The 7,811-nt window shown below is 51.2% G+C and overlaps 1 pseudogene; it reads right to left on the reverse strand.

Moving 5' to 3' along the window:
- Positions 1-807: 807 nt before the first annotated feature.
- Positions 808-7,552, reverse strand: LOC131403210 (uncharacterized protein C2orf78-like; annotated as a pseudogene).
- Positions 7,553-7,811: the final 259 nt, after the last annotated feature.

The raw sequence follows: 7,811 nt of genomic DNA on the forward strand, positions 1-7,811 counted from the left end.
GTTGGATGCCGTCCACCAGTAAGCTCCGGATGCTGTGCTCTGAAAGCCGGGTGGGTCCCCAACAGGCGCTAGCCAGTACTGAGGACTGCCCTGGCGTAGAGGCCCCTCGGCTTGAGGCCTTGCTCCTTCGCGTGCAGTGTGAGCTGAGCCCACTGCTGACCCTCAGTGGTGAAGTGGCTCAGTGACCCTGGCCTTGCATGTGGTGGCAAAGGTTACGTGAGGTGGTGCGTTCGCGGGCCTGGTGCGCAGGTGTTGAGGAAATGGTGATTTCTATCCCAGCCCTGTTAGCTGGGTGGGCCTCCTGTTGCAGCACTTCCCTTGGGGAGGCCCCTGTTGTCAGCTGGCCCCAGGGTCGCTCTGAGCCCTGGCCCTTCCTCTGGTGGATTGCCCTATGATTTGTACTCACCGGCCCCAGCCATAATCCCACGTGGCTGAGGCGAGCCAAACCTTTTGGAGAGATCTCCGGAATCTCTTGTTTTCTAAACGACCTATGTGGTGGTGGTGAGACATAAGGCCAGCCTCCCTGAGAGACTTGTCACATTTCTCCTGGTCAACCTAGACTCATCTTCTGCCATCTTCAACTCTATGCCGGTTTTCTTCTTTTAACCCTCACGTCAGACCCTGCTTCTGACTTCTGCCATTTCCCCCACTCCTGCTGCTTTTTGTCAGCTGCTGAAACCCCCCCCCCCCCTTTGGCCTTCCTAGCCCTGGACCCAGTTGCTGCCTCTTTCCTCAGTTCGTATCCCTTTTCCTTCATCCTCCCGTCCAAGTTCACTTCTTTTTTCTCGTGAAGCCTTGGATCCCCACCACCACCAAAGAAGAACCACAGTTGACGGCATCTCCAAACTCAAAAGGCTTCTTTATTACTCATCTATCAATTCTAGTACTTTAACGTATTGATGTCTTAAGTTTTAAAATCTATCAAAGTAAATAGAGACATCTCTACCTATCTATCTATGGAGCAAAGACTGCTACCCAAAGTCGCACCACCAGTCCTAGCAGCCTTATCTTGCGTAGCCGTAGTAGTCAGCAATTTCCATTTCTCTTTCCCTCTCAATGAAATACTGCACTTTCCCCAAAGAGGTGTATTTGGCAGCCTGCTCACGCTCTTGTTGAGCCTGCCTCTTCATGGCCTCCCGCTCTGGCCTCTGTTCGGCTGTGATGGGCTCTGATATCACTGGCCCTGGGATGTCGGGTTTTCTCCATGGAATTCGTTGCGTGCTAAAGTCTTGGAGCAGATAGTGGGGTTGAGGCCTGGGCGGGTCCTGGAGCTTGGTCACAGGAGTGGGAACGGGCTCCCGCTGGAGAGAAGTGCAAGATGCTGTTTTGTGGGGTGCGGGCGTGGCAGCAGCAGACTGAGGGACGCTAGGCCGGGTGGGGTTGGTGGAAATTGGCCGAGCTGGTCTGGCAGGACCCGTCAAAGATGCAGGAGCTGGCTGGGCTGAATTGAGTGCAGTCGGTTGAGCTGAGTGGGTAGAACCAGGCCGGGCAGGGTCAGCCACAGCGGGCCGATGTGAGGCCAGAGCCGGCGGCCTCCGAGGAACAGGTCGAGCTTGAGGCCTGTCCACGGTCAGAAAAGGCAAAGGTACCAACTTGACCTTCCCAGGAGGTGGCAGCTCGGACTGGGATGGAGGTGGGCGCTCTTGTGCGACACTGCCCTCTGGTTCCTGGGCTTTGGCTTGAGTTTCCTCAGGGCCTTGGCCCTCACGTGGGGTATCCAGCCGTGGTTTGATAGCTGGGGCGGGCTGGGGGTCTTTGGGGTGGCTGCAGTTTGCCAGGGCCCGGGAGGAAGAGAGTCCAGTTTTCTTATCAGTCTTCCTGCCCAGAGCATGGAACACCTGCACCGACTCCAGCAAGTGCATGCCTAGGGAGGTTCGAGGCCTTTGGAAGGTCTCTCGGCTCAGCTCGGGTTGATTCCGCTTCCTCTTGGGCAGGGTTGGCTTCTCTTCTGCCTTGACTTTGTTCCCTGGCAGCTCACTCTCTTCAGCTTGCTTGGAGTTGTTTCCTCTGGTCCTCTTGGTCCTTTCCTGCCCACGGCTCTTAGTTTTGCTGCTCCTGCCGGATGCAGCCTTCTGAGGCTTGCTGTTAGAATGGCTGGCCGTGTCCACAGGAGCCCTGTCGCTGTCTGCAGCATTGCAAATAGCCACTTCTCCCCCTGACAGGCACTCCGGGTCCTTGGGCTGGATTCTGGCCTTGGGAGCACCGTCGATAGGCTCAGAGGCCTTACGTTTGTTCTTCCTGGCTTGATCGGAGGCAGCCTTTGTGACACTTGACTTTTCCTGCACCTGGATCCACTCGATGGCTCTGGTGTCTTTGGCTTGGATCACCTGGGGGCTTTTGGATGGATCAAGGTCTTCCAAGGAATTGAAGAGCTGGGGAAGGTGAATATCCCCCACCAGTGTAGCGATGTCTGCAAAGCCACCGCCAGGTTCAGTGCCATCTTCCAGTGTCCCTTGGCCCTCGAGACTCAGGCTGCTCTTTCCCAGATCAGCATTTTCAGAAGCAGGCTGGTCCTCTTGGCCGAGGGGATCGGTGCAGGCCAGGAGCTGGTACGTATCAGGAATTTCTGAAGGGAGTAGTGGAGGATCTTGGTTTTCCGTTGGGATCTGGTAGGCATCCGGAGGCTTTGCAAGCTTAGGTGTAAGCTCCTCCAACTTCTTGGGAGCTGGAGACAGTGCCAGGAGGTTACTGTTGGAACTCTGGTCTGGAGCCCTCATTGAAATGTCCCCAAGCTCAGGTGGTGGGTTCCCCTCCGGTAGCTGGGTCTTTCTGCTACTGCAGGATTTGGGGAATTCTGGGGTTTGTTGTAGACAAAATGTCTGGCTTGCGGGTTGCAATCCCAGGGAAGTCTCCAGGCCCAGGGAGGTTTCCATCGCTGCAAAGGAAGGAGGGAAGAGGTCAGTCCCTGGTAAGGGAGATGCTCCCCCTAGACACCAAGGCGGCAATCATGCACCTTCCCACAACGGACAGGGCACATTTTTACTCGCTCTTCTTAAGGGTCATGGACAGCGTCCTGTGCTGGGAATTAAGAGGCGAGTGTCCCGTTTCTTACTGGTGATCATTTGATGTCATTGTTCCTTGGTTTTCTTTGTATTGCATAGGGTTGTTATCGGACAAATAAAAAGTAGAGGAGATTTTCAAACTGTGAAGCATTTTACAAATGCTAGCATTCTCCTATAGAGAATTCTCTCCGCTTTCCTGAGAGAATAAGAACACTTCACATCATGGACTAGGAGAGGGAATGGAGCTCTTCCTGCTGAAATACATCAGCAAGGGCGCATTCTTAGCCTGTTTGCTTTGGACAGGATCTGGGAAGACGAGGTCTCAACTCCTGGTGTAAATGAAGGCGGTGAGCGAAAGGTACCCTGGCGCTATCACCAGTGCCTTCCCAGGAGACTACAGCCGTAGGTCGGGGAAGGGAGTCCATTTGAGCGTGGTATAGTGCAGGGGACTGAGCAGCTAGGGCAGTGAGGCTTCTGGTGTCGCTTGGTGTGCTCTTGGTGTTCTCACGCATGTAGCGTAGATGGCCGTTACAGTGTCCCCCCCTTCCCACCAGTAATGGGCGTTCTTATGTAGAGTCTGAAGTAGGGAGTAGTACTGAGCGCGGGTAGTGCTTATGAAAGCCTCCGGACTTCAATTCTCCCTGTCTGTGGACTCAGCACTTCCCAGCTGCCGAGTTGACCCTGTTTTGGAATGTGGACCTCATTCCTCTCCCTTCCTGCTGTCTGTACTCACCTTGAAATCTTGTTTCTGTGACGGGTTGAGCAGACGCAGCGTAGTAGATGCCAGAGGAGGAGGCTGGTGGTAGGACATTTGTGGGCTGAACCTGCTTTAGTACCATCACCATTTCTGGTTGAAGGGCGGAGGCCCCAGCTCCTGTGTAGGACACGGAGCCACAGGATGGCAGGCAGGGGCCGAGTTGGCCAGACAGTAGAGGCCCCAGGGTGCCGGGAGTATAGTAATACACCTGGCTTCCTTCCCGGTAGGGAAGCGCCAGGCTGTGTGCCTGATTTGGAATCTGAGGTGGTGTTCTCTGAACGAGCCTGGCAGAAAGTGATGGATACAGAGGGACCACGTTATTGGCATCAGGTGTTCTGTCATACCGGGCTGCCATGGACATGGAAGAAACAGCTGTGTCCTGGTCAGTGAGAGCCACAGTGAGGTCTCCGAGTGAAGAAGACTCCTTCTCAGTGCCTCCTGTGATATCCCACTGCCAGAGACCTGGATAGGAAGCAGCTGACGTGGAGATGTGGCTCTGGCCAGTCACTGCAGACAACATGGTTGTGCTAGAATGTTGGTAAAGGTAGGCACTCCCCATGAGTGGCTGGAAAGAGGTGGCCGAGGCTGATGGCAGCAGCCGTGCCGAACTGACGGCTGGAGCAGAGACTCTGGAGAAACTGCAGGCACTTCCCGTTAGGGAAGCTGCATTGCTCACCACAGGAAGAGAGAGCTGCAGCGAGTTGGGAGTTCCAAGGAAAGGTGGATTTTGGAAATTTTCTGTAGGGAACAAGAGGGTGATGAAAACATCAGTGGGGTTGATGACCTCTCACTATGCTAGAGGAACAGCATTATCTTAAGGTTCTTGCTATGAGACAGCCTCTCATATACCAATACTCACTGAGATACCCCAAATCCAACCGTTTATGGCGGTCGCACGTGCTGGAGCAGTTTGGTTCTCTTCTGTGTCACTGCCTGTGCTCCCGGGTTGGGCAGAGATGTGCAGAAGCCCCACGTGGTGCGGTTCACACCTTGTTCTCTAGGCTGGAAGGCACCTTCTCCCTGCCCATCTTTCCCTTGAGCCTGCGCTAGTCCCGACTCGTGTACTCTTTGCTCCAATGGAAGCATTTTGGGGCTTCTGTTCTAAGATTCTCATTGTACGAGTGAGGAAACTGAGGCTCAGAGAGGTCAGATCGAATCGTTCAAGTTCTCCCGTTTTGTTTAGCATCGTTACCAGGTTACAGAGCCTGAGTATCCTGACTTCCTTGCCAGGGCTCTGCTCTGACCATTCCACTACCGGAAACCGGGAGAAGTCGAACTTCTACTAGAGGCATTTTCTTTGTCCTTTGGAAGACAGAGCAGCTGTCACGTAACACTTTGACCTTGAGGGTCTCATTTTGCCTGTGCAGTTCAGACGTTACCTGGAGTTCACAGCTTACTGAGTCCAGGTGGTAGATGTCACGGGTCATTCTTACCCTCTTCAAGCCTGGTTTCTGTTCCTACCTCCAAATGACTGCCTGTGAGTGAGTGTCTCAAAAAGTGCTTTTTGAAAGAAAAAAGTGATTTAAACTCTCTGAACTTCAGCTTACTCTTCTGTAGAGCAGTTATAATAAGAAAAGCGATAATCATGAGGGTAATAATTCATACGTGAATAAAAGTGATATATTGCGTAAGTGTAATATGGAGGAAGATATGGTAAGTTCTGTAAAAACAAAGAGAAAAATCATGAAAAAGGTGTATCACAGGACTAAAAAGACATATACAGGTATGATGGAAAACCGAGGCATGTAGCAGGCATCAGAGCCTAAGAAGTTTACTAATAAATGAAGTTCTGTACCATCCATGCAGTATTATGAAAGTGAATATCGCCGGCTCTATTGTAGTGAATACTACTTGCCAAAACAACAGCCCACAGTAGAAGGTGATTTCGAATGAATTCCTAGGCAGCACATAGAGACAGAGAAGACATAACGAACGGTAAAAAATGGCTTAAAAAGGCAGCAAAGTGCTATAAAGGAGACCGTATAGGTAGCCACAATATACGTAGAGAGCTGTTTCGGTAAGAGCTGGTACAAAGCAGAGAGCAACATCCTAAGTGTAAAGGAATTCCATTATTGTGCTCATTCTTATTTCTCTGACTGTGACCCAGCAAGTACCAGCTACTAAGCCTAGCAGAAATAGACGTTTCAATTAAACGTATGTTTCTCGTGCTCCAACCGCATAGAAGCAGAAGAGGGTAGTTAAAAGGTGTCATGAAGGTTTTCATATTGCCCCTGCAAACCTCGATAAGAATCACCTTCAACATCCAGGAAGGTGTCATCCCCAAAGCCTAAAAACACCGTCATCCCTAGAATCCAATTAAAAAATTATTGAATGTAGGAAAACCCAAAGGACTCCACAAAACTGTTTTAGATAGTTGTGGGAGTTGACTTTTTCTTTTTCTTCTTCGGTAGCTAAGGTCTAGAAGCAGACGACGGCTGTTTCTCAGTGTGCTCTCCGTGTGAGGAAGAAAACAGCCGTCCAGATGAAAAGCAGCCTTGACTTGGAACCTGCTTGTCACACAAAGGAATTAATGCTTCTGATTCAAGTTAGGGGGTATCAGTTTTTAGCAAAGCTTCAATTTTCTTTTGAATAGGCAAAACATCTACATCGTTTAAAAATGAGAATGGAATCAAAACTGCAAATTCTCCTAGCCCCGGCCTCTGGACAGCCACTTTTATTAGTGTCTCGATGATAGGGAGCGTCATGTCTAAAAACATCTCTAAAATGTTCGTATTCAAAACTGACAAGTGCCATCGGTGTTCAGAGAGGCAGCAGAAACAAACGAACAAGTGAGGGGGACTCTTCTGAGAAGCTGCTTTTCCTAGCGATTCCCTGTTCTGCCCCTACTCTCCGTCCTAGTCTGTGAATGTAAGCGTCTGCTCTGCTCAACTGGGCTTTACCCTGCTCTGAGCAGACTTCAACTGTGTGCTCTTTCTGCTTTGATTTAAGATCGTGGGTTCCCTTCAACATTCCACGCCCAACTCCCTCGTTTTCCCTGCGAGCTCCTCGTCCTTCTGCCTCCCCTTTCTTCCAGTTTCTCCCCCTCTGGGTTCCTGTTGGCCTGTGCTGATGACAGCAGTCCTCAACCTCCTGACCTTTGAATACTTGCCTCCCCTATAGCCCAGTCCTCTCCATCCTCTCTCCCCGTTTTCTCTTTCCAGCTCGTTCAGGTAGAAAACTCCAAAACATGCGAACATTGCTTTTTGAACAGCCCTAAATGTAACATCGTACAGTCGAAGTGGCAGTGGAGGGAGACCATCAGAGGTGAAACCTCTCGGTATACATTGCTAGTTTTCTGCATCACCTAGGATTTCTCTCTGTTGCTGTGGAAACACTCTCCAGAGGTCTCTGATTGCATGCCTAGGTGGGTGCCCTTTAAGACTCAACATCAGAGAAGAAAGGGAGCAGAGGGGACAAGCGCTGTGATATCCTGATGTGACAGATGAGGAGAAAACAGCGTTTGTGAGAGAGCCAAGGACTTGCCCAAAGTCACACAGCTCGCAAGTGTCCAAGTCAAGACGGGAGTTACGTCCCCAGGTTCCTAGTTCACTACTTTCCCCCCATTATTCTCTGCCATTTTTGAATCTGCTAGTCAATATCGGGGCAAAAATACATAATGAAAACCATTTCCTGGTTTCTTTCCTTACCTGACATGGTCAGAGAAGAAGAGGAAGCATCAACTGCAGATCCAGGGGATGAGAGAGATGCTACTAGAGGACGTCTGAGTGGCTGCAGCCAAAGAGCGATGTGTCCAGTACGAAGGCCACTGGTCACACTGGTCACTTGCGAGGATTCAAATTTATTTACAGACAACTCCATGGAAACCCCAAGATTCTACCAGGTGGTGGTAGGTTTAGGGGGAGAATGATGTCACAAAGCAGGTAGGAGATAGCCAATAGGGAGGTCAGATTCCCCCCGAGAAGACGGGATTGGGTGGAGGGGGTGGTGGGAGAGCTCCAACAGCACCTCTGTGGCTGAGGTCTGGGGAGGTGCCATCCCACGAGACAGATGCGATCGTCTTGCTGCCCCGGGCTCTTCCGGCAGGAAATAGC

The sequence above is a fragment of the Diceros bicornis genome, unplaced genomic scaffold (genome assembly GCF_020826845.1).
Source record: "Diceros bicornis minor isolate mBicDic1 unplaced genomic scaffold, mDicBic1.mat.cur scaffold_567_ctg1, whole genome shotgun sequence".
In the NCBI taxonomy this organism is placed as follows: domain Eukaryota; kingdom Metazoa; phylum Chordata; class Mammalia; order Perissodactyla; family Rhinocerotidae; genus Diceros; species Diceros bicornis.